The sequence below is a fragment of the Meles meles genome, chromosome 12 (assembly GCF_922984935.1).
Source record: "Meles meles chromosome 12, mMelMel3.1 paternal haplotype, whole genome shotgun sequence".
NCBI lineage: Eukaryota > Metazoa > Chordata > Mammalia > Carnivora > Mustelidae > Meles > Meles meles.
The window spans coordinates 91,150,027-91,154,211 of record NC_060077.1 but is presented as its reverse complement, the minus strand read 5'-3'; the positions used below and the strand labels follow the sequence as shown (position 1 = coordinate 91,154,211).

Below are 4,185 nucleotides of genomic sequence, written 5' to 3'. Positions count from 1 at the left end.
ACACACACTCCAGCCTCCCCCAAACCCAGCCAACCAGAGATACAGTCTCTATAATTATGATTTTGTCTCTTTGAGTGTATGGTACTAATAGAATTATGCATAGATAAACATTTGAAACTGGCTTCTTTCCTACAGAATATTATCTTAGTGATGCAGCCAACTTCTATATCCCAACAGTCTTTTCCATTTTTGATTAGTCATCCAAGGTATAGCTGTTTCATAATTTGTGTATCCATTCATTCACTGAAACACATCCAAGTTGGGGCACCTGGGTGGTACAGTCTGTTGAGCTTCCAACTGTTGGAACATCAGCTTAGGTCTTGATCTTAGGGTCATGAATTCAAGCCCACAGGGGGTACCATTCCGGGCATGAAGCTTAGTAAAAAAAAAAAAAAAAATATATATATATATATATATATATATATATATATATATATATAGAAGTCCAAGTTGTTTCCAATTTGGACAATTGTAAACGGAGCTCTATAAAAGATAAGTGCTGGTGTGAATGTAATTTTTATTTCTTCGGGTCAAATACTCAGGAGCGGGAATTTTGGTTAATATAATAATTATATTTTTAACTTCATAAGAACTGACAGACTATTTTCCAGGTCGTGAGCATTTGCACTTCCATCAGCAATGTGTGAGAGTTAGAGTAGATCTGTGTTCTCGTGAGCACTTCATATCACCCGTGTGTTCTTGTCCAGGCATTCTAATTGGTGTGGTGTTGTGTATTATCCTGGTTTTAATTTGCATAGCCATAGTGGTTAATGATGTTAAACATCCTTTCAGGTGTTCTTATGCTGTTCATATATACTGTTTGGTGAAGTATTTGTTTAATTTTTGTTTTTGTTTTTCATAGATTTGTTTCATAGATTTATTTCATAGATTTGTTATTTATGTATTTTGGCTGCAAGTCCACTGTCAGATATGTGATTTCCAAATATTTTCTCTCAGTCTGTAGTGAGTCTTTTAATTCTCTTAACAGTGTCTTTCACAGAACAAAAACAAAACAAAGTGTTTATATTTTAAATCAAATTTATCATTTTCCTTTTATGGGTTATGCTTTCATCATGCCTCCATACTTTTTTGCCAAGTCCAGAATACAAAGATCTTTACCTATGCTTTCTTCTAAAAAATTAAAATTTCACGTTTTATATTCAGATATATTCTCTGTTTAGAGTTAACTTTTGTGTCATGATAATGATGAAGGCTTAGGTCAAGTTCCTTTCTAAAAATTTTTTTGCATATGAATGTCCAAATGTTTCAATACATTTTGCTGAATTATATTCTTTCTGCACTTAAAAATACTGTGTATATCTACCTTTGTCGAGAAGCGATCTGTCTTATTTTCTTTAAGATTTTATTTATTTGAGCTTTCTGCCCGTCGATGCCGCTGAGTAAACGTCAGGGAAGTCTCCCCTCCCACTGCCGTCATGTCTGAGTCAGAGCCTCCCAAAGAGCCTGAAGAGCGGCGGAAGCTCTGCATCGGGGGCCTGAGCTTTGAAACAACCGATGAGAGCCTGAGGAGCCATTTTGAGCACTGGGGAGCTCTTACAGACTGGGTGGTCATGAGAGACCCAAACAGCAGGTGGTCCAGAGGCTCTGGGCTTGTGACACCTGTCCCTGCGGAGAGGGTGGAGGCAGCCACGAACGCGAGGCCACACAAGGTGGATGGAAGAGTTGTGGAGCCAAACAGGGCTGTGTCAAGAGAAGATTCTCAAAGACCCGGTGCCCACTTAACTGTGAGAAAGACTTTTGTTGGTGGCATTAAAGAAGTCACTGAAGAACATCATCTAAAAGATTATTTCGAACAGTATGGGAACATTGAAGTGACTGAGATCATGACTGACCAAGGCAGTGGCAAAAAGAGGGGTTTTGCTTTTGTAACATCCGATGACCGTGACTCTGTCGACAAGACTGTCATTCAAAAATCCCATCCTGTGCATGGCCACAGCTGTGAAGTAAGGAAAGCGCTCTCTAAGCAAGAGATGGCTCGTGCTTCATCCAGCCAAAGAGGTCGAAGTGGTTCTGGAAACTTCGGTGGTGGTCGTGGAGGTGGTTTTGGTGGGAATGACAACTTTGGTCATGGAGGAAACACCAGGGGTCAAGGTGGCTTTGGTGGCAGTCGAGGTGGTGGTGGATATGGTGGCAGTGGGGACGGCTAGAACAGATTTGGTAATGATGGAAGCAACTTTGGGGGTGGCGGAAGCTATAATGGTTTTGGCAATTAAAACAATCAATCCTCAAATTTTGGACCCATGAAAGAAGGAAATTTTGGAGGCAGAAGCTCTGGCCTCTATGGTCATGGAGGCCAATACTTTGCCAAACCATGAAACCAAGGTGGCTATGGTAGTTCCAGCAGCAGCAGGAGCTACGGCAGTGGCAGAAGGTTTTAATTACTGCCGGGAACAAAGCTTAGCAGGAGAGGAGAGCCAGAGACGTGACAGGGAAGCTACAGGTTACAACAGATTTGTGCACTCAGCCAAGCACAGTGGTGGCCGGGCCTAGCTGCTACAAAGAAGACATGCTTTGGACAATACTCATGTGTATGGGCAAAAAACTCGAGGACTGTATTTGTGATTAATTGTGTAATGGGTTATTTTAGTTTCTGTTCTGTGGAAAGTGTAAAGCCTTCCAACAAAGGGTTTTAATGAAGATTTTTTTTTTGTACCCGTGCTGTTGATTATGATGCTGAATAAATGTGTCTTTAAAAAAAAAATTTGTTTTAATTTATTCAAGAAAGAGAGAGAGTGAGCAAGTACATGAGTCAGTGGCTTAACCCACTGAGCCACCCAGGTGCCCCAAGATCTGTCTTATTTTTGTGGATCTATTTTTGGACTCTATTGACCCATCTGTTGTTTCCTTTATCAATAACATCTTGTCTTGGTTACTGTACCTTTTCAAAACACAGCTTTATCAAAGTTTAGTTGAAATTTTAAAAATACAATGTATTCAATACATATCTAATTCAATGAGTTTGGAGATAATGCATCTATCCATGAAACCATCACGTAATCAAGATAATTAGCATATCTATCCCCTCCAAAAGTTTCTTCCTATGTGTGTGTGTATGTGCGTGTGTGTGTGCGTGTGTGTGTGTGTGTGTGTGTGTGTGTGTGTGTGTGTCTGTATGCTGTGTTTGCATATAGGCAGAATGGGTGCTGGCACAAAGAGACTCCAGGGTCTTCCACATTGAAGCTTCAACACTGACCAAGACAGAGTCACTCAAGATAAGAAATTGTATGGCCTGGAACGACAGACTTGATAATGTGCCTAAGACTCAGTCATACCATCTTCTGTAAAATCTTCCATACAATATAGTGTTATCATGGGCACCTGGGTGCCTCAGTTGGTTGAGTGACTGCCTTCAACTCAGGTCATGATCCTAGAGTCTGGAGATCAAGTCCCACATTGTGTTCCCTGCTCAGCTTAGGGTCTGCTTCTCCCTCTGACCTCCCCCCCTCTCATCTTTGCTCTCTCTCATTCTCTTTCAAATAAATAAATAAAATCTTTAGAAAAGGAATAAATATGAAGGACTTGGCACAGTTCTTTCTATGTATTTATCACTCTGTAATATTACTTGATGACTCAATGGTATTATTACTATTACTTTTTCCATTTCTATTAGTACTTATCACATTAGCCACACTGGAATGGGTGTCTAGGTTTCAGAACATGGGACTGTAGTGCTAAAAAAAAAAGAAAAAGAAAAAAGAAAATGGATTATTAAAGGTGTAAGTACAGTAGTCTATTTATGCAGATCACTAACACAGAATTATTTTTCTAATGCAAGCGTGTAGAAACAAAACTGGTCTTCTGCACTGAGAAGTGGTGGGCACCATTTTGCCTGTGAGAGGAGATGACGGTGGTGCTTCTTGTGTCTACCAAGAAGCAGCAGCTTCCTATTTCCTCCTCTGTTTCCTTGCTCACAATCCTGATTTACTGTTGGTTTAAGAAGGTCAGCTGCTTCTACAGAGGAGAGGACCCTTCTTCAGCCCAGTGGAGTAAATCTTGATGAGTCTAAGCTAACCACAGCAATTGAAATCACATTGCCAGTGATAATTTGAATAACTTTGTGGCAGAATTTTGATGAATGATACATGAAAAAAAATTGTCTGACCATCGGATTTTTGGGTTGATTCTGCAGCATTTTACTTAAAAAAATAAGGTAGAAAGTAGTGA

The 4,185-nt window shown here is 40.0% G+C and overlaps 1 pseudogene; it reads left to right on the top strand.

Annotated features, from left to right (window-relative positions):
• Window positions 1–1,436: 1,436 nt before the first annotated feature.
• On the top strand, window positions 1,437–2,399 carry LOC123954712 (annotated as a pseudogene).
• Window positions 2,400–4,185: the final 1,786 nt, after the last annotated feature.